Source organism: Cervus elaphus, chromosome 25 (assembly GCF_910594005.1).
Source record: "Cervus elaphus chromosome 25, mCerEla1.1, whole genome shotgun sequence".
In the NCBI taxonomy this organism is placed as follows: Eukaryota; Metazoa; Chordata; class Mammalia; order Artiodactyla; family Cervidae; genus Cervus; species Cervus elaphus.
The window spans coordinates 41,606,835-41,629,554 of NC_057839.1; the positions used below are offsets into that span (position 1 = coordinate 41,606,835).

General features: G+C 43.1%; 1 long non-coding RNA gene across 1 annotated transcript; it reads right to left on the reverse strand.

The window, feature by feature from the left end:
• Positions 1–13,425: 13,425 nt before the first annotated feature.
• LOC122683736 lies at positions 13,426–17,081 on the reverse strand. Its single transcript, XR_006337804.1, has 3 exons — positions 17,038–17,081; positions 15,345–15,405; positions 13,426–13,481 (listed from the first exon to the last, which is right to left on the reverse strand). It is a non-coding gene; the product is annotated as an uncharacterized LOC122683736 (long non-coding RNA).
• Positions 17,082–22,720: the final 5,639 nt, after the last annotated feature.

A 22,720-nucleotide genomic window follows, 5' to 3' on the forward strand; every position in this document is an offset into this window, starting at 1 on the left:
TCTCACACTGTTGTGATCTAACCTGGTTTGTTAGTTTGGGTCTTGTTTGGAAAGGAGAATGTTGAAAAGCTTTGTTTAAACCTACCGAACAAGAAAACCAAGCTAAGACAAAGCAAAACCCCAAGTGGCCAATTTCTTGTTCTGCTCATCCTTTTTGTAAGAAGCATTTGCCTGGGATATCATTTATGATCAATTCTAAGGCAGAAGTAGTGTCAAGTCCCCAAGGGAAAAAAAAGAATAGGAGCAGTGTGTAAGTATAAATTTCTGAACAATGGAAGGAAAAACCACACACTGGTAACTTTGAGAACAGTAACTGCTTTGGGCCATGATTTTGATCAGCCATCACGAGCACTGACAAATGTCATGAAATAGTAAAATACATCCAAAATTGAATCTGAAATGAGAATTTATGATGTTAGGTGGCCCGAGGAAGCACACCCTGAACACCCAGCAGACTCATTACTCGGTCTGCAGTGTTCTGGGCTATTTTAGACATGTGACTGCCACCTACTGGTTTACATTAGCTTTACTTGGAGGGTCCAGGAATGCTGCAGCCTACCGTGCCCAATGTTGAGGACAACAGCATCATGCTCTGCTAATGGTGACCTCAATTCAATTGGTTTTTCCATTCTCTTTTATTGCACATCCCCTTAGTTCTGTTTGTAAAGCAATGCGAAGTCATCATTTATTTTTCTCTAACATGATTTTCCTTCACTTCTCCATGCCACTAGTTCAAGAGAGCTCAACCACTCACCTGAAAAACTGCCTCCTTATCCCAGATCTGCTCTATCCATTTCTATCTCCTGGCATTGGATGCAATGGTTCCTTAAGAGAGAAGCTCTTGAAACACAGCTTGGTAAGAGCAGTTGAAGAGCTGAGAACAGTGGCATACCCAAGACTTACTTAAAAAATTAATTTCTACTGTTCAAAGTTCAAAAATAATAATGCTGACAGTAGCAGTTGTTTGTGGCAAAAAGATAGGGTTGTTAACATTTTTGGGATTCCCAGGTAGCTCAAACAGTAAAGAAAGAGTAAACAGAGTCTGCCTGCAATGCGGGAGACCAGGGTTCAATCTCTGGGTTGGGAAGATCCCCTGGAGGAGGAAATGGCAACCCACTCCAGTACTCTTGCCTGGAAAATCCCATGGATGGAGGAGCCTGGCAGGATACAGTTCATGGGGTTGCAAAGAGTCAGACACGACTGGGTGACTTCACTTTCACTTTAATATTTTTATTTAAGAATGGATATGTGTATGTCCTTATGCTATGGGGGAAAACAAGTGAATGTACAGTTTAGTTGATACAAAATAAATATAAGGATACAAAATGACAAGGCAGTGGTGAAGAGAGGTGACATATATTGAAATAAGAAATGTTTATCAAAGGTTTTGAAAGATTGTACCAAAGTCCACTCCTTCTAGCAAATTATGTGACTCTCTTTAACAGACTGTCATCAGTTTTGAGCATTAATAGACAGACATTCATCTAGTAATGATTCAGATATAGAATATGTGATTATGATATAAAAGGAGTTGTGAGACCATAGTACTTGGACCTGATCTTTCTTGGAGGGGAGGGAGAGTGATTCTTAAGGAAATAATCATAAATAAAAACATAAAAATTATTTTTATATTAAGTGTTCATAAAGAAGTTATTTGCAATGGAAAAAATTAGAATACATTTAGAATCTCTAACTGTAGAGAATTGAAAAAAATGATTAAAATTTTAATTATGAATATGTTGTAAATGGTAAATGTTTGGTGAAGTGAATAAGCTACAAGGGTCTGTTGTACAGCAGAGGAAATATAGCCAATATTTTATAACTTTAAATAGAGTATAATCTATAAAGATTTTGAATCAGTATGTTGTACACCTGAAACTAATATTGTAAATCAACTGCATTTCAATTTTTTTAAATATCTGATAAGGTAGAAAATGTTAGAAACAAGCAATATGTACAGTTAATAGTTTGAATGTGAAACAAACATCTCTACTTAGAAAAATATCTGAATACAACATATCAAGACATTTGAATGGTTTTATTTGGGGGTGGCATTTTGTTTACTGAGTATTTCTTTTAAATATGTTCTTATCCTCCTGCCTATATCCAGACCAGCTCATGAAAATAAAAAATAAACATCCTGCTATGAGGTTCTTAATGAAAGACAATTATCAATGGAGGAGAACTCTCTAAAAGTATGGCGAATTATGTATATACTATGTATAAATATTAATAAATCTATAGAATGAATGGAGTCTAAATATTATACAGCCCTGAAATTTTGCTCAGTCATGTCTGACTCTTTGTGAACCCATGGCTCCTCTGTCCATGGAATTCTCCAGGCAAGAATATTGGAGTAGGTTGCCATTTCCTTCTCCAGGGGATCTTCCCGACCCAGGGATCAAATCTGGGTCTCCTTCATCACAGGCATATTCCATACCATCTGAGCCACCAGGAAAGCCCTGTTATACAGCCCTAACAATCAACAAATGCAGATATGAATTTGCACTTCAACCCTTTCCCCCCAAATGCTAGAACAGTATGAAGGTGGGCCGAGATGCTCTGGAATAATTTTTAGGAAGATCAGCAATGAAAAAAGGCATTTTAGAAATCCAGTCATTGTGGTAGATTTATGTGTCTGTCATCAACTTTATTATTGAGTCTCCACTGGGCACAAGAACTCCTAACCTCTGGAAATGCCTGGTTAGGGAGCTAAAATCCCACATGCCCTGGGGCAGCTAAGTCCATGCACTAGAGCTGCTAAACCCATGTGCTCGGGAGACACAACTAAGACCAGAGGCAGCCAAAATAAATAAATAAAAAATAAATATATTTTTAAAAAGAAGCTAGAGAGTATCTTTATCAACAAGCCTGGGAGGGCCACACTGAGCACCACTACCTAGGTTTCAGTGCTGGATTTGGCTGCTATATCAGTTAAAGGATGTCTTTGGCACATTTAGTCTAGATATTTTGAGGAAAGTTTTATAAAATGGCAACAGAACCCATGTGTGGTTGTGATGGGTCACTTTGCCAGCCTGAAGACTGAAGAGAGGAGAAGAGGGAGCAGTCATCAAGAAAGAGATGGAGAGAGAGGGATGGAGGTGGAGAGACGGAGAGAGAGAGGGGAAAAGAGGTTGAGAGCTGTGTGGAAGAGGGATGCAGCCAGCCCTAGGTAACACTGCAGGGGGGGAGCCAGAGGAACATACGCTCCCAGCTCTCTCCCTCCCCTCTTCTCATCTGGCACTGTTTCCTGTGGTCAGAACACAACTGTGCAGCCAGAGGGCCAGGGGGCCTGTTGGAGCAGAGCCGGAGGTCTTCTCTTGGGGCACAGAGAAGGAGGGAGGAAGGTAGAAGCGGGGTTTGGTGGACAAACCAAAGATAAGCCGGTCAACTACTTTTTAGAGATAGAGAAAGATCATGTGGGTTCTGAGAAGTAATGACTACTGAAGTATGACTTCTAAAAACTGGAAACAGGGGAAAGATTCTCCTTAAATGTGGAAATTAAAGTGAAAATCGTGTTTGTCTGTAGCGTCTACATTTTTATGCAGACACACACATCACACACATATGGGTTGTCTATTACTGGTTGTGCCTAGAGAATTAGAGGGAACCCTGATTGATACACTCAGGAAACAGTGGCTACATCTAGGCCCACCTCCTGCCCTGAGATGTCTTCACGACAACCCAAGAACTTTGCAAAACCCAAAGGACAATTTGACATTTAACAGATTTTCATCAGCAGCGATGGAAATTATTTCCCCCAAATAGTGCGATCCCAAATAGATCTGAACATATTCTCCAATTCCACAGCACCTAGGGGATCTAAGGGATCCTTGTAAAAGCACCCAGTTCAGACACAGTGAGATGCCAATCACAGTTTACCAGGCACCGGCCTGCCAGCCATATACAATCCATAAGGCCACCTTGCATGTATGTAGGTCTTCACATGTGTGGGTGCTAAGTCACTTCAGTCCTGTCCAACTCTTTTTGACCCCACCAGGCTTCTCTGTCCATGGAATCCTCCAGGTAAGAAGACTGGAGTGGGTTGCCATGCCTTCCTCCAGGGAATCTTCCCGACCCAGGGATCAAACCTACATCTCTTATGTCTCTTGCATTGAATGTTGCTCTTTACAGTCACCAAAGAGGTTTAAAGGCACACTGGTACCCAGTGTCCCCTGCTATTTTAGGAGACAGGCACACAATCGTCTAATTTGCCTTTCTAACCCATTGTTCAATAAACACAAAGTGCCCTGCTTATAGCTGAGTAAATGTTTGCCAACTCGAATTGATCTAAAAAACTCCAACAGAGGAAAGATGGTAAGTCGAGCATGCAAATTTTAGTTTCTTTTCTGTTTTTGAATAGGTTTAAAAAGAAGAATGGAAACTGCTGGTTTCATGAGCTGGACCCACAAAGGAAAAACCTGCAAGAACTGACTTCTGATTCTATGGAGCACAAAAGAGTGGGCTCAGGGGAAGTGACTGGCCTTTGGGCAGGGGCAGTGATCAGAAGGGTGACAGTGGGTTCTGCTCATGTTTTTTCTCTTGTACTGGGTGCTGGTTATGTGGGTGTGTTCAGTTTGTGATAATTTATAGAGTCATACACTTCTGCATACTTTTCTGTACGTGTATTAGACGTAAAAAAAAAAGTTTATATGGTAGCAATCCTTTATTGGCAATCTAACTTCAAATAATAGAACCTCTGGAGAAATAACCTGAAATTGTGTTTATCCTTGAACATTAATTAACTGAGAGTCTGGGTATTGGACCAGATGGTTTGGGTCAAGTTCTCTTAGCCACTCCTTCGCTCCTCTGGGGAACATGGGGGTTATTGTGCTGCACCTGCTCCTTGCCAGGGTGACAGCGCTCTGTGAGGCTGACTTAGGTTGTCTGTCTAGACATGTGCACATTTTCTACTCCAGGAACTTGACTTGCCAGTAGCATATCTGAGAAAGTGGTTCGTCTTCCCCCCATCCCTATGCCCTGCCCCTGCCCCTGCCCATCCTTCCTTGGCAATGGAAAGAGCAGGTCATAGGGACCCAATGGCAAAGCTGGTGTAACACAGAGACTCTGAAAACCAAGAGAAGTTTATTTCTCTCTTTCTTATGCAGTTGTCAGGGCTGGTGGGCAACCTGACCTCATGACATCATTCGGGGAACCAGGTTCTTTCCATCTGATTATTCCACCTATTAAAGTATGCATTTCTTCCTCTCCATGGTCATAGTCAGACTCAGGCATTCATGTTCCAGATCACAGGTTGGAGAGGAGGGAGTAAGTTCAAGCAAGTTATTCCTTTAAAACAGGTGAAACAGAACTAACTCAAAACATTTCCCCTCATGATCTTTTGTTGAGGGCTTATCTTAGGACTACACCATGAACTTCTCTAAACCTTTCTTCCAACTATACTCGCCACTATCCTTAGGGTAAATACAGCGCTTTCATTATTCCTAAGGGTGTTTATTTTCCCCTTTTCATTGTTTGGTGTCCATGGAGAACTTGGCCTTCTCCTTAATTGGCTTTGAAAGTGTAAAGATAACGGAAACTATGAAAGTAGAATCAACAAGATGACAACCAATTATAAATAGTGACTATTTTAGATTCCACACATAAGTGAGGTCATGCAGTGTTTGTCTTCTGTGTCTGCCTTACTTCATTCCGCATACAAGCACCAGGTTTAGCCATGTTGTTGAAATGGTGGAACCTCCTTCTTTTTAAAGGCCAAATAATATTTCATTGTATATATGCACTGTTTTTTCTTTATCCATTCATCTGTTGATGGACATTTAGGTTGCTTTCACATTTTGGCTGTTGTGAATAATGCTGCAATGAACCAAAATAGTCAAAGTCACAGAAGCAGAGAGTAGAATGGTGGTTGCCAGGGGGTAGTGGGAAGAAGAAATGGGGAGATGCTGGTCAAAAGGTACAAAGTTTCTGTCATGCAAGATGAATAAGTTTTGGAGATAATAATGTACAGCAGTGTGTGCATAATTAATGATACTGTGTTGTGTACTTCAAATGTGTTAAGAGGATAGATCTTAAGTTTCTCATCACACACACACATACACATACAAGGAGGAAATGGTAACTATATGGAGTGATGGATCTGCTAATTAACTTGATTGTGGTGACTGCATGTATATCAAATATTGAGCTGCACATTTCAATATATGAATTTTTACATATCAATTATATCTCAATGAAGCCAGAAAAAACAATTGGTGAAACACAAGGAGAAATTGAAGTGTGTTTTTTTTTTAATGTTGAGCCAGGTGTGACATGAACTGACATGGGAAATATCAGAAGAGGAACAGATTTAATGAGAATTTAAAAAATAATAATGAAAATACTGATAATAATGTCAGTGCATGCTATGTCATTTCAGTCATGTCTGATTCTTCGTGACCTTATAGACCACAGCCCACCAGGCTCCTCTGCCCATGGGATTCTCCAGGCAAGAATACTAGAGTGGGTTGCCATGCCCTCCTCCAGGAGAGCTTCCTGACTCAGGGATCAAACCCATGTCTCTTATGTCTCCTGCATTGATGGGTGGGTTCTTTGCCACTAGCACCACCTGGGAAGCCTCAATATCAATATCTAGCATACATTATATAATGAGAACTTTGAATCTATTACTCCATTCAGTCTTCAAAACCCACATACTTATGTACAGTCATCCCTCCGTATCTGTGAATCCTTGTAGATAACAAAATTTGTGGATGCTCAAGTTCCTTGCAGTTGGTCCTCTGTACCCAAGAGTTCCATATCTGAGGGTAAAAAGGACTGACTGCAGTAGTTCTCCTAATTTAGAGATGAAGAGCCTGGGGCATAGTGAGTTAACACTGATTGCCTAAGGTCATGTGGTTTGAAGCAGCAGAGCAGGACGTGCTTCCTGGCTCCAGAAATCCAGAACCGCTGCTTATAATCCCTGTGCTATACTCTTTCCCCTTCTGTACTGAGAAGAAGCTGATTTTAGAGTTAGGGATGACTTATGTCTGGGGAGCTGGGACAATTCAATGGCTTAGAGAGATGATGGCTGAGGATGTCTCAACAATTGAGGGTTGGAATCATCTGGAAACATCTATTTATCTTTCTTTCATTGATGTTGACTGCTTGCTGGGACCTAAGCTGGGTTTGCAACTGGTGCACCAACTGGTCTTTGCATGTGGACTGGGCTTCCTCACAGTATGGCCTGCTTAGACAATGTGGATGTTTTTTATGGCAACTCATGGAGGAAGTGTTTTATGCAACTTCAGCCTAGCCAGCAAGCTGCATGGAAACAGCATCAATTTTCTGAAAGGTATGTTAGTATTAAAATTTTGATACTCTTTCCTTCAAAAAGGGTCACCTAACTTCCCTCCCTTGAGTGCGAAATATACTTAGTGATTCACTTCTAATAAACAGAATGGTATAGAAGTGACGGTATGTGATTTTTGAGATTAGGACATAAAGGCGTTGTGCCTTCCTCTTTGCTTCCCCTGAGTCACTTGCTTTGGAGGAAGGCAGCTACCGTGATAGTCAAGCAACCCTATGGAAGGAGTCACAGGGTACGGAACTGCGGCCTCCTGCCAGTGGCCATGTGAGTGAACCATCTTGGAAGCATGTCCTCCAGCCCTAGTCAAGTCTTTATATGACTGTAGCCCTGTTTGATATCTTAACTGTAACCTCATAAAAGACCCTGAGACAAAAATCACCAGGTAAGCCACTCCCAAATTCCCGAGCCGTAGAGACTGTGGATAATAAATCTTGGATATCTTAAGTCACTGATTTTGAGGGGTAATTTGTTGTGGAACAGTAGGTGACTAATGCTGAACCTCAGAGTTCAGGTAGCATTAGTTGCTGCTATTCTATTGATTAAGAACCCAGATTTAAGGGGAGGGGATGCCAACTTAAGCACTCAGAAGGAAAAGGGTCAAAATATTTGCAGACAGATTAAATAGCCACAGAGCACTTAGTTTATAATATAACTGGGGAGATGGCTACCAAATATCTAGAAATGAGAGTCCTTTGCAGCACATGTAACATTTGCAATTAAATCATTATTTGTATCATCTCCAGTTGGATTTTCATTATTCCACTGGACTGTGAATTGCATCTGTTTTTTTCATCATTGTTCCCACAGCTTGGCATGGTGCTTAACAAATAGTACATACTCATGAGGTATCTGTTGAACAAATGCACAGAACTTCATGTGATCAGGGCATTATTAATATACATACCTGGAAGTTTTTTTTTTAATTGTTATCCCCAAATAAAATTTCTGAATAATGCTTGAAAATATATAACTCATTTTTTAACATTTGTATAGGATATGCTACTGTTTATTACATTGTGACTGTATCAGTTTATGGCTTCTCAAAAAAACAGCATGTGAAATAATTTTAGAACTTGCATGGATGGATGGAGGTTTAAACTTTTTAATAGCTGTGTGATTATTTTATTGCATGTTGAAAAGTGAAAAGTACAAAGTATGTAAATTAAAGGAAAATATTAGGTAAAGAGTAGAAAAAGTAGCATGCAGATACGGTAAATTTACAAAAAATGTACCTGGGTGATTCAAGTTGGGTAAATATCATGAGGCTGAACTTCTACAGTAAAGCAGTGGGAATTCCTAATAATGTACTTTCATAGTCTTGAGAAATTCCACAGAAAAAACACCTGGAAAAACAGCATATATTAAGAAACTGTGCTAATGATTATCTTTCATGTTTTTCTTAAGAGTTATCTCCTTGTTACAAACCCTAAGGCCAGACCCAGAAGGGAGTATGACTGGGATTCATGAAAGCATGGACCTTGGAACACGGGGTCAGCACCAGGCATGAACATTACCTACATCATTTGCTAATTGTTCCCAGGACTAGCTCAGAAGGGAATGGCCTGGGGTAAACACAAGGAAATCTGGACGATTCCAGTGTAATCCATGACATTTAGGAGTAGGTGATTAACACAGCATGTGTCTTACGAAAGAAAAGATCTGAGAAAGTCTTGTATTCTGCAATTAGGAATAAAAGCTGGACTCAGAGTAGACTCTGCACCTCAGTCCAATAGAGGCTGCAGGTCCCTTGACCCATTGCCCCAGATTTCGTGTTCTGTCTTCATTCTTGTCGCTCACTCCCGGACCATTAGGACAACACAGTAATGTAATCTGTGGTGGAGATTATATCATCTCTGCTTTACAGAAAGTAAAATTGCAGCTTAGAGATTATAACGTGATGCTTTTTCCACAATGCCAGAATGCTCCTTGGGAAAAAAGCTATGACCATCCTAGACACCATATTAAAAAGCAGAGACATTACTTTGCCGACAAAGGTCCATCTAGTCAAAGGTATGGTTTTTCCAGTAGTCATGTATGGTTGTGAGAGGTGGACCATAAAGAAAGCTGAGTGCATAAAAATTGATGCTTTTGAACTGTGGTCCTGGAGAAGACTATTGAGAGTCCCTTGGACTGCAAGGAGATCAAACCAGTCAATCCTATAGGAAATCAACCATGAATATTCATTGGAAGGACTGATAACTGAAGCTGAAGCTCCAATACTTTGAACCACCCAATGTGAAGTACTAACTCATTAGAAAAGACCCTGATACTGGAAACAATTGAGGGCAGGAGGAGAAGGGGACGACAAAGGATGAGATGGTTGGATGGAACCACCAACTCAATGGACGTGTGTTTGAGCAAGCTCCAGGAGGTGGTGAAGGAGAGGGAAGCCTGGTGTACTGCAGTCCATGGAGTCACAAAGAGTCGAACATAACTGAGTGACTGAACAACCAGGATACTTGTAATTTGAGCAACCTGCATTAAACATTGTCTTTCAGTTCCCCGTAAACACATAGATTTGAGGGTTGTACACAATTCCATTTGCTGACATATTTTGTCTTTATCTCACCTCAACAAATTTGAAGACCTCACAGTTCTTAAATGATGACAGTAGAAGGGTTCAAGTCAGTGAGCAAGATCAGATTTGTCTTATTGCTTCTTAAGTCTCTATTGCCACTTAGGCATCAACTAAACTCATTTTTCTTATCTGAACCTTGCAGTTCTGGTAAGTCTTAAGTCAAAGAGGCAAGCAACTAGAGCTAGAGGTCGTTCCTTGAGAGCTGTTGAGGGGAGAAGGCGTGCATTCCTTTTCTTATTGCTGCTGAAACAAATGTATTCACTTCAAACAACAATATGAATTTATTAAGTTACAGTTCTGTCTGTCAAAAGTTGGGATACAGTATGATCTTCTGCTGAGAGTTTCACCAGGTTGAAACCATATTTTGGCAAGGATGTCATTCTTTCTGGAGGCTCTAGAAATGTATCTATTTCCAGTTTTACTTGATTGATGACAGGATTCAATTCCATAGAGTTGTAAGACTGAGGTTCCTGTTTCCTTACTGGTTGTTGGCTGAAGTTTAATCTCAGCTTCTTGAATCTTTGCTCATTCCTTGGCTTCCTTTATCTTCAAAGTCAGCAATGGTAGGTCAAGTCATCTGATGCTGTGACCTCCCCTTCTGTCTCATCTCTGCTTTCATTGGACAAAGTTCTCAACTTTTAAGGACTTGTGTGATTAGGTTGAGTGCACCCACATAATCCAAGATAATCTCCCCATATCAGAACCATTTAAATCTGTAAAAACCCTTGACAGCTGTAACTGGTTTGCTATTTTTGTTAAACAGTTTCCCTGGTGGCTCAGAGGGTAAAGAATCTGCCTGCAATGCAGGAGACCTGGGTTCAATCCCTGGGTAGGGAAAACCCCCTGGAGAAGGGAATGGCAATTCACTTTACTATTCTTGCCTGGAGAATTCCATGGACAGAGGAGCCTGGTGGGCTACAGTGCCCATGGGGTTGCAAAGAGTAGGACATGACTGAGTGACTAACACTTTCACTTTTCACTTCAAAGACCCTTGGCAGGTGTAACTGGATTAGTATTTTATTAAACAGCAGGAGACAGGAGTCTTGGACAAACATCTTTAAAATTCCACCTACCACCTTGAACAGCAGGATACAGGTGTAACCTGTATGGAGTTGACTGCTCCATATACACCAAAGATTAAACCTGAACTAGGGAGGGATAATCAGAAAAGCTCTTCCTATTCACACAAGGGAAGGATGTGAGCCCATAGCAGTTACTGGTCCCTGAAGACTCCTGGGCAACTGTGGTTGGGTCTCCCCACTCTGGAAATAGGTAAAGTTTCTTATTTTGGTTCCAGTTCTGGGAGTAGTTCCCAAGTCTATTTTCCCCCTTGGCTCTGAAAGATGTTGCTTCCTCATCATACCCCTTGCCCATTTCTGAGGAAGACAAATACACCATTTTGGGTGGCTAAGCAGCTTTTACTACCTGTTTCCTTGTTGCAGAATGTTGGGGGGCCAAGGTCTGCTTACCTTTCAAATCATCACAGTCTCTTCTTAGTCCAGGCTACAGCCTAGGGACTATAGCTTTAAGACTTCACTGATATGCTAAAAAGCCTTCATGTGTTTTTGTTGTGGGTTTTGGAATGCACAGTGTTTTCTCTATTTCATTCTATTCCATCCCACCTGCCAAAAGTCACACCCATAATTCTTTCAAGCTATGTTTCCCTCTTCAGGTATTTGTTGTTCCATTGCTCAGCCGTGTCCAACTCTTTGCAACCCCATGGACTGCAGCATATCAGGCTTCTCTGTCCTTCATCATCTCCCAGAGCTTGCTCAAACTCATGTCCATTGAGTCGGTGATGCCATCCAACCATCTTGCCCTCTGTCATCACCTTCTCCTCCTGCCTTCAATCTTTCCCAGCATCAGGGTCTTTTCTAATGAGTCGGCTCTCAAATTCTAATGAGTTTGGCTCAGGTAGCCAAAGTATTGGAATTTCAGTTTCAGCATCAGTCTTTCCAATGACTATTCAGGATTGATTTCCTTTAGGATTGACTGGTTTGATCTCCTTGCAGTCCAAGGGACTCTCAAGAGTCTTCTCCAACACCACAGTTCAAAAGCATCAGTTCTTTGGGGCTTAGCCTTCTTAATGGTCAAACTCTCACGTCCATACATGACTATTGGAAAAACCATAGCTTGGACTATAAGAATTTTTGTTGGCAAAGTAATATATATGTTATACATATGTTAACTTGTCAGCTATAATTACTGCTAATTTGGGCTTTCCTGGGCTGTTGTGGGAACATGCCCATAAGCTTTCCAGGAGCCCTTTTGTTTAGCAGTGTGAACTGTTTAGGTGGGCATCCTGCTTGAAGGCAGAGGGAAGTTTCTATTAAGTTTATTAAGTTTCTTATTAAGTCTATTAAGTTTCCTGTCTAGTTTCTGTTAAGGATGAAGTCCTCAGGAAGGAGTTGCCTGGAGCCTGTCAAGGGGATGCGTTCCTTTCGCTACTCTGCTCTCCTGCCATCAGTATAGACACAGAATCACAGCAATCATTTAGAGCTCCTTGAGAAGCCCAGGGAGGGTCTTGGTACATCAACAACATTCACCATCACCCTTTGTCATCAGATGAAACCTCCCAACCAGATCCTGCCTTTTCCTTCACTCGTTCTAGGCTCTCACTTGCATTCCAAAAGCCTTGCCAACTGACCTGGGAACCAAAGCCTGTGGGAGACCCCTGGAAGAACACACCTGTCACTAAGTACATGCCTCAGCTACTTCTGACACCTGGGAAACAACCACAAAAACTAAAGCAAGTGTGTGAATCCAGGCAAGTGAGAGAAGCTGTATCAGACCATCTCATGCTGGGAGTTCCTGAGTTCTCTGGGTCAAGGAGCCCCAGCAATTGTCTGTTGCTATGCTAATCTGCCCAGTGTCTGCAACATACTTACCAAAAGCATGGTTTTCAATGGCAGTCAAGGCTGGCAGGCAGTCACTATATCTGAAAACTCTCTTCTGCTGGGAATGGCAAATACCTCCACAAATCACTTAATGCTGATCTCTACACTAAATCCATCAATGATATTTCTATCATGAAGAACAGTTAAAAATACAGGGTTAATTCTGAAGATTTGGCTTAACTCTTTCTAAGTACCATATCTATGATCTGGGTAGTTACTACTTGGTGAATGCAAATGTATACCTATCTCTTTAAGGTGATTTAGGCTTTGGTTCCTAAACCAGGCATGTTACCAAAAGGTATGCGTTGGGGAGAAGTCTGGCTGCTCGCCTCTCAAAAGCCAGTAAACAGGCCAGGTTGTGGAAAGGAAAGTTTGCTTTATTTCAGATGTCGGCAACTGGGGAGGAGGGTGGTGTACATCTCCTCCAAAGGCCGACTTCCCTCCACACCTGAAAAGCAGGGGGTGAAAGTTTTTATAGACAAAGTGTGTGTGTAGGGGGGTTACATGCAGAAACAGTACACTCATCTTCCAATTATCATCAGTAGTCTGACTAGCATCATCTTGGTCGTTTTAGGTACAGTAGTTAATCTTCAGTTCCAGGGTGCACTTGTTCCCATTCCTTTGCTGTCAATTCTCTGAACTGCGGCAGCTCAAGTCCTGAGTACAGTCTGGGTCATCATGTCATAAACTTCTCCACCTGGGGGTTTAGTTCACAGGATATGGCTCAGAATATTATCTACAGCCCTTGAGAAAGAACTAAAGGTCCTCAACTATGCTTAATGATTACACTATTATTATTTAGTCTCCTTAGACTGTTTTCCTTTGTTCCACCATTTCTCACTTCTCTGATTAAACTTATTCTTTGATTAAAGTTTTTTTACAGGCCAAAAGCAGGCAGAAGACACGGTGGGGGTTGGGAGATGGCAAGGACTATACAGTCTGCTCCATTTCAGGCAGAATAACATTTTAAAATTATACATTATCAGACACAGTGACAGGAGCTTCTGATTTTGTAGTCTTTGGTGGTGCCTAGAATCATGTGTTTTAAAAAGGTCTTAGGATGACTTTCCTGGCGGTCCAATGGCTAAGACTCCCACAAGCCACAACTAAGACTCAGAGCAGCCAAATAAGTAAATGAATAAATATTTTTTTTAAAAAATAAATAAAGCCTTTTAGGATATTGTAAATCAGCTATACCCCAATAAAAAAATTTTTTTTAACTCACAAAGAAGAAATCAGATGAGTTTCAATAAATAACTGGAACCTTGTAAGAAAAAAAAAGCTCTTAGGCATAATAGTTATGTACAGTTAGTTGCTGTAAGAAAGAATCCCTGTATTTCAGTGGCTTTGTGGTAGCTCAGCTGGTAAAGAATCTGCCTGCAAGGCAGGAGACCCTGGTTTGATTCCCAGGTCAGGAAGTACTCCTGGTGAAGGGATAGGCCACCCACTCCAGTATTCCTGGGCTTCACTGATGGCTAAGACAGTAAAGAATCTGCCTGTAATGTGAGAGATCTGGGTTCGATCCCTGAGTCTGGAAGATCCCTTGGAGCAGGGCATGGCAACCCACTCCAATTCACAATCTAGAAAGAAGACTATATTTCAATGTAAACATGAATGAATTTAACTTTGCACTTTCCAAACAAAAATAATCTACTTTGTGGTTTTAGATTTTAAGCACAAATTGAAAACTCCATCAGTCATGGGCAGAGTAACTCAAACTGTGTTTTCTTCTTTACAAACATTACGTTGTCATGGTCTATTTTGAATTAGTATTTAAAAGCAGGCATCTGTCATACTCCAGGGTTTTGGAGAAATAAGCTGTATCCTAAGATAGTTTCATCAGTTCTAAACTGTGAAAAATTTATTCTTGAAAAGAACATGTGTAGCTGAGTCTACATGTCTTGGGTCTGACCACAAACTGCAAGTTCTCTGAATTAACTTCTGTGTAGAATATAGTGTTTCTTAAAGGGTTGGGTATGAAAAGCATGTTCATTTAAAACTTCCATATGTATTATTAAAACTCAGCAATAATCACAGCAGTAGTTCAGAACTTACACCAACAAAAGAGTTCTTTTCTTTTCTCATTCAGACTTGCCAGGGAACAAGTATGTGTACTAAGTTGCTTCAGTCATGTCTGACTCTTTGTAACCCCAAGGATAGTAACCCACCAGACTCCTCTCTACATGGGATTCTCCAGGCAAGAATACTAGAGTAGGTTGCCATTCCCTCCTCCAGGGGATCTTCCCGACTGAGGGATCAAACCAGCATCTCTACATCTTCTGCATTGGCAGGCAGGTTCTCTACCACTAGCACAACCTGGGAAGCCCAAGTGATATTGTAAAAGATCAGTTACAGGTGGATTTCATGACTGTGTTTAAATTCTGTCCAAGTAAAGCCTACATTTTACAGCTTGGGCTGACTGCTTCTACTGCCCTGCTCTCGGTATACCAGCCCATCTTCTTCGCTTTCTATGCGCTTTCTCTACTTTGTAACTTCTGCTTCTCATGGTTTCGGCTTCCTCACAACTTAGATGACACAAGATCCTTTCAGGTGGTCTCACCTTCCCACTTCAGCTCTTCTGTTTCCTTTTCCAATCTCCCAGAACGACCTAGTTCAAATTCCTGCAAGAGAAATCCTTATTTGGCCAATTCATCTTTTCCAGAGCAGACCATATCATGGGCTTTTGACTAGTCTGTGCATTGACACTATTGGGTCAGGGATTCTGTTTGGTTCCTTAAAGAGGGTGGGGCCACCTGATTCAAATCGTGGCTGCCTGGAAGGTGCCCAGGGCAATGCAGATTTGGGGTTTGGCTTGTGCGATGCCAAGAAAGTTAAACACACATAGAAATACCGAAGGCAAGGTAAGCATTCTTTTAAGAATGGTGGAGGAGCACTGGATGAAGACTCAGGTGAATTAGGGGTTAAATCTCCTCTCTGCTAGGTCTGATATTTTCTCATCCTCAGTTTGTTTAGGGTGTAACAGTGTTTTCTTTAGGAGGAACACACAAGTAATAGAATTCTCAGTTACAGAAATGGCTGAAATTAATAAGGGTTGACCCCTCACCCCTATAACAAGTCTAGCTGTGGGTGGCTGCTGGCACCAGTTCAGAGCCAGCTTCTCAGAGTCTCTTGGCTTTTCTCCTACGCTTCTTATATCATGTTGCACAATAGTTCTTGCAGCTACAGACATCCTGTCCCTTTCCAGGTAGAGAGGAAGAGAAAGTGGTGATGGACTCACATTTGTGCCTCTTGTCAGGAAAAGCAAAAGGCTTCCCAGAATCCCCGCCAATGTTTCATTGGCCAGGAAGGGTGCAGAGCCACCCGTGGTCGTGGTGGAGGCTAGGATGGGGGTGTTTGCCAGGGCTGGATGCATGGCCTCCCAGAACAGAACTCCGCTAGCAGCAGCAAGGAGGGAGAGTGGGTATGAGGAAGGGGTGGGGTGGGGTGCGATCACAAAGCAGTTAATTTGATCTAATTCCTTACAGGGTGGTTGCGAGTGTCAAGTATATGTGAAATATGCAATAGAGGCTTTTCAAAATGAATACTGGCAACTTCCCCACATGGTCATGCTACATTATATGCCTGATTTCTTAAAGACAGATCTCCTCCCTGCCCCCCACCCGACCACCACCACACCCTTTATCACCTTACCTTGAGATCTGCCAAAGGAAACTGAATATGGCTTGACCTTACCCTCCAACCTTGTCTCTCCCCATCCTGCCTGGGGCTCACCTCGTTCTCATGACAGCACTGATTTCCCTCCAAGTGTTGTGAGTTCATCATGACTTTTCTCACCCCAGACCTTTGCTTTCGTATTTTTCTTCTTGTGGAACAGACTTCCTCCTTTCTGTTACCACTTCAGAGAAATCCACCCTGACTCCCAACCTCTGTGAAAACAAATCCCCCTTTTGTTCTTTCCAAGCACCAAGCAGACTCTATAGACTCTTCATTCCATTTATCTGTTTAATGGTGTAACATTTAAAGGAATGGGTGCTAGAGCCCAACTGACCTCAGCTAACCTCCTCCTAGCTGTGTGGTCCTGGGGCAGGTTCCTTTGTCTCTATTTTTCTCCTCTGTAAAATGGGGATATGGGATTGTGAGGTGGATTAAACGTATTAGGTGCTAAGAACAGTGGTCTCCGCATAAAGGGCACTCACTACATGAGCGTTAAAGAAATCAAAGAAATAACATGCATTTCCTCCACCCATCTGATACTCTCAAAAGACAGTGCCTAACTCTGTTCTTTCACTTACAGCAGCTGGCACAGGGCTGGGCCAAGTCACCGCTGATGTCATCCTCACGGCCATTTTATACCAAGCGGGTCTTAAGTATTTGTTGAATGAATAGTGTCAATGAATAACCAAGTGATGTTCGACATGGGGGAGAGGCTGAAAGTGGCTCAGTCGTGTCCAACTCTTTGGGATCCCATGGACTGCAGCCGGCCAGGTTCCTCTGTCCATGGAATTCTCCAGGCAAAAATACTGGAGTGGGTAGCCATTCCCTTCTCCAGAAAGAACCGACAAGCGGAAGTCTCTGGCCGAGTGGGGAGCTGAAATCTGAACCCGCTGGTGGGATCTGTTAGAACCAAGTTCTCCGTGGCAAAGCGTGGGTCCCGCATGGCCCACCGCCCAGCACGTCCTCCTGTGCTTCCCAGCCGAGAGACGCAAGGATCGCCGCTTCCGGGTGGGCGGCCCGGTCTCAGCCACCCAGGAAATGGAAGCGAGCCTCTGCCTGCGTGAGGACCACGGCGCATGCGCCACGCCCTCGGGCCGCCGCAGCTCCGGTGGGGTTGGTGTCTCGCTCGCTGACCCGGCCACCCTGGAGACAGCTGCTTTCCCCAGCCAGCCTTGCGCTCTGGCCCCGGTCAGCCCTCCGGGCCGTTCTGACTCTCTCTGAAGAGGATTTTTTCCAAACCCCAAAGCGCGGCAGTTTTATGGGCCAGCTGCACTGCGTTCCCCTTTCAGAGGCAACCGAGGCTGTTAAATCACTGGAAAAGCCCGTCCAAGTAGCTCTGCGGGGACTCAGTCCGGCAACCGGCTGCTTTCCTCACTCTCCTCCAGCGCAGGGTCTCAGAGGAGCCGTTAGAAACCCAGCAAAGGAGACCTAGGTCACCCCGGCTGCCTTCCGGGGCCTGGTACTCGCCCGCCTCTGAAGCCTTTGTTGAGCCCTGGCCATTTCCCGTGGCCTCTGGGCCCCCAGCGCAAAGGTCAACGCTCAGTCCCTGTCCTCCGTGCACCACTTGTTTTTCTGTTTCTGTTTGGTGTATGGTCTCAGGGCTTCTCCCTTTCCTGCTCCACCCCAGCTGGAAGCCTCTTTATTAGCAGTTTGTTTGCGAGCTCATGGTGGTCTGTGAACTTGTCTGAAATTTCCTGGAAGGGAAACAACTGCTGCAGCCAGAACGTGCGCCCCAGAGGAACATTCTGGCAGTCTCTCTTCAGACAATGCTCGTCCATGCTCTCTGGCCATCCGTCCTTCCTTCACCCCACACGCCACACACCTTGAGAACATGCCAGCCCTCCGTTAAAAGCCTTCCAGAGAGCCTGACAAGGGAGAGAAGGTTTCTTCCCCTAAAAAAGTGAAGCATGTGATGGTGCCTCTTATGTGACGGGTGTTGCCTTCCTTGAGGGTCCTTAAGGAGAAATTGAGGAATAATTCCAGGTCAGCCACTTAGAAGCTTTCTAAAACAATTTTACTGAAGTATAGTTGATTTACAATGTTGTGTTTAATTTCTGTTGTACAGCAAAGTGATTCAGTTATACAAATATACATTCTTTTTCATATTCTTCCCCATTATGATTTAATCATGAGTACATTTTTTTATCCTGAGTACATCATGAGACATGCTGGGCTGGATGAAGCACAAGCTGGAATCAAGATTGCTGGGGAAATATCAATAATTTCAGATATGCAGATGACACCACCCTTATGGCAGAAAGCAAAGAGGAGCTTGATGAAGATGAAAGAGGAGAGTGAAAATACTGACTTAAAACTCAACATTCAAAAAACTAAGATTATGGCATCCAGTCCCATCACTTCAAGGCAAATAGATGGGGAAACAATGGAAACAGTGACAGACATTATTTTCTTAGGCTTGAAAATCACTGCAGATGGTGACTGCAGCCATGAAATTAAAAGATGCTTGCTCCTTGGAAGAAAAGCTATGACCAACCTAGACAGCATATTAAAAAGCAGAGACATTACATTGCCAACAAATGTCTGTCTAGTCAAAGCTATTGTTTTTCCAGTAGTCATGTATGGATGTGAGAGGTGGACCATAAAGAAGGCTGAGCACCGAAGAATTGATGCTTTTGAACTGTGATTTGGAGAAGATTCTTGAGAGTCACTTGAACTGCAAGGAGATCAAACCAGTCAATTCTAAAGGAAATCAACCCTGAATATTCATTCTAGCTGAAGCTAGAATGAAGCTCCAATTATTTGGCCATCTGATACGAAGAGCCGACTCATTGGAGAAGACCCTGATGCTGGGAAAGATTGAAGGCAGAAGGGGAAGGGGCAACAGAAGACAAGATACTTGGATGGCATCACCGACTCAATGGACATGAGTTTGAGCAAGCTCCAGGAGATGGTGATGGACAAGAGAGCCTGGTGTGCTACTGTTCATGCGGTTGTAAAGAGTCGTACACTACTGAGCAACTGAACAGCAGCAGAGTCACTCAGTTATACAGATACACATTCTTTTTCACATTCCTTCCCATTATGATTTAGCACAGGTTACTGAATATACAGCTCCCTGTGCTATACAGTAGGACCTTGTTTTCATTCATCCTTTATATGATAGTTTGCATCTGCTAAGCCCAAACTTCCAATCCTTCCCTCCCCCATTCCCTCCCTCTTGGCAATCACAAGTCTGTTCTCTATGCCTGTGGGCATGTTTTTGTTTCATAGGTATGTTCACTTGTGTTGTATTTTAGATTCCACTTATTGGTTAAGATCAGTTCAGTTGCTCAGTTGTGTCCGACTCTTTGCGACCTCAGGGACTGCAGCACGCTGGGCCTCCCTATCCATCTCCAACTGCTGGAGTTTACTCAAACTCATGTCCATTGAATTGGTGATGCCATCCAGCCATCTCATCCTCTGTTATCCCCTTCTCCTCCTGCCTTCAATCTTTCCCAGAATCAGGGGCTTTTCAAATGAGTCAGTTCTTCACATCAGGTGGCCAAAGTATCGGAGTTTCAGCTTCAGCATCAGTCCTTCCAATGAATATTCAAGAGTGATTTCCTTTAGGATGAACTGGTTGGATCTCCTTGCAGTCCAAGGGACTCTCCAGAGTCTTCTCCAGCACCACAGTTCAAAAGCATCAATTCTTCAGCGCTAAGCTTTCTTTATAGTCCAACTCTCACGTCCATACATGACTACTGGAAAAACAATAGCTTTGACTAGACAAGACATTTGTTGGAAAAGTAATGTCTCTGCTTTTTAATATGCTGTCTAGGTTGGTCATAACTTTCCTTCCAAGGAGCAAACGTCTTTTAATTTCATGGCTGCAGTCACCATTTGCAGTGATTTTGGAGCCCCAAAGATAACATCTGTCACTGTTTCCATTGCTTCTCTATCTATTTGTCAGGAAGTGATGGGACCGGATGCCATGATCTTAGCTTTCTGAATGTTGAGTTTTGAGCCAACTTTTTCACTCTCCTCTTTCACTTTCATCAAGAGGCTCTTTAGTCCTTCTTCACTTTCTGCCATAAGGGTGGTGTCATCTGCATATCTGAGGTTATTGATATTTCTCCTGGCAATCTTGATTCCAGCTTGTGGAATCTTCATCCAGCCCAGCATTTCTCATGATGTACTCTGCATATAAGTTAAGTAAGCAGGGTGACAATATACAGCCTTGATGTACTCCTTTCCCTATTTGGAACCAGTCTGTTGGTCCATGTCCAGTTCTAACTGTTGCTTCCTGACCTGCATACAGATTTCTCAAGAGGCAGGTCAGGTGGTCTGGTATCCCCATCTCTTTAAGAATTTTCCAGAGTTTGTTGTGGTCCACACAGTCAAAAGCTTTGGCATAGTCAATAAAGCCGAAGTAGATTCCACTTATAAGTGATATCATATTGTATTTTTCTTTCTGTTTCTGACTCACTTCACTTAGTATGATCATCTCTAGGTCCATCAATGTTGCTGCAAAAGCTTTTTGCTGTTTGTCTTATTATTAAGGAAAATTCCTGGCCCCACTGATGTCTCGGTTGTGCCTGGGGATTCTCCAGGCAAGAATTCTCGAGTGGGTTACCGTGCCCTTCTTCAGGGGATCTTCCCAACCCAGGGTTCAAACTCCGAGTCATTGGTTGAGGAGGGGGAGAGAGGAATAACAATGACAAAGATTTGCTTTGGTAAAAAATGTCTCAAAAAAAAAAAAATGTCTCCTATAGAGCCCAGTCCTGTCCATCAGGGCTTGGTCACTCTGACCCTTTCCCTGAGGTGGCCTGAAGTCCCAACAACGAGTTCCTGAGATTTGCTACCTAATTGGCCCCTTGGGTCTCCCCTCTGTCTTCAGCAGCAGCGTCCATCTCCCATGACAGGCTGGTCCTGAGGGAGGAGGAGCCAAGCTTGAGCCCTGTGGTGGGTCTTGGCTAGAAATGTTGTTGGTAACAGAACCCCATATAAGTTACCAACATGTCCTTACATTATCTTAAGGCTAATGGGGTGAAGGGCTTCCCTAGTGACTCAGACGGTAAAGAAACTGCCCATAATGCAGGAGACCTGAGTTTGAACCCTAGGTTGGGAAGATCCCCTGAAGAAGGGCACAGCAACCCACTCCAGTATTCTTGCCTGGAGAATCCCCATGGACAGAGGAGCCTGGTGGGCTGTGGTCCATTGGGGTCTCAAAGAGTCAGACAAGACTGAGCAACTGAGCACACACACAATGGGGTGAAACCACCTGAAGATGCTATCAGCTTTCTGATTTGGCAGAAAATTAAGAAAATGATCCAGGTCACTGGGGTTCAGGCTTGCTTTAGCTTCAGCAAACTCCTGTCCATGAGCTCTCACTGCAAAGGCCTGGGGCTGCCCATGAAGTAAAGGAGGGTCCAGACCCCACAGACTCGCCTCCTCATTTTCTTGGAAATCCCTGAATCCCTTGTCCTGAATGCCTAGGACCCTCTAGAGTCTGAGTTGGAAGTTATTCATTACCTTGAAGCCCAGTGTGGCCCAGTGAACCCAAGTGACTGACCCGATGTTACCTGGGGGCCTCGGTGCCAGTGGAGCCCAAGTCCCTTAAAAATGGATTTATGAACTTACCAATGCTCGACCCGTGTGTAACACTTGCCCCCCATTTGTGTTAGAGTTAGCCCTGTGGTAACGTGGTTCACGGCTCATCCCACTTCTTTTTTCATTTCTTTTACTCATTTTTCTTGGTTGGTGTATTTGTTTGCTAGGGCTGCCATAACGAAGTACCACAGATGGGGTGTCTTAAACAAAAGAAAGCTATTTTCTTGCAGTCCTAAAGGCTAGAAGTCTGAGATCGAGGTGTCTTCAGGGTGGGTTCCTTGTGAGGCCTCACTCCTTGGCTTGTAGATGGCCGATTTCCCCCTATCTTCACGTTATATGCTCTCTGTATGGGTCTGTGCCAAATTTCCTCTTCTTATTGGGACACTAGTCATACTGAATTCAAGCCCATTGCAATGATCTCATTTTAACTTAATCACCTCTTTAAAGGGGCTTCCCAGGTGGCTCTAATGGTAAAGAACCCACCTGCCAATGAAAAAGATGTAAGAGACACAGGTTCGATCCCTGGGTTGGGAAGATCCTCTTGAGGAGGGCGTGGCAATCCACTCCAGTATTCTTGGCTGGAGAATCCCATGGACAGAGAAGCCTGGCAGGCTACAGTCCATAGGGTCTCAAAGAGTCAGGCATGACTGAAATGACTTAGCACACACACACCTCTTTAAAGACCCAAACTCCAAATGCAGTCACATTCTG